We start from the raw sequence: 254 nt of genomic DNA on the forward strand, positions 1-254 counted from the left end.
ACACCAAGATTTACTTGAGTGGTGGAGAGCAAGAGAAAGTACATTCCCTACTCTTGCAAAGATGGCCTGAGATTTATTTTCTATTCCAGCAACATCAGTGCCTGCTGAGAGACGATTTTCCCTTGCTGGTCTGATCATCACTAATCTCAGAAATTCCATGAGTGACAAATCGGCTCGAGCCTTACTGTGGTTGCATTCTTGGGCATCTTGCGAGTTCAAAGAGTTCATAAATGCCCCATAACTTGTTTAGCCTT

The sequence above is a fragment of the Diachasma alloeum genome, unplaced genomic scaffold (assembly GCF_001412515.2).
Source record: "Diachasma alloeum isolate Michigan unplaced genomic scaffold, Dall2.0 Dall_scaffold_00415, whole genome shotgun sequence".
In the NCBI taxonomy this organism is placed as follows: domain Eukaryota; kingdom Metazoa; phylum Arthropoda; class Insecta; order Hymenoptera; family Braconidae; genus Diachasma; species Diachasma alloeum.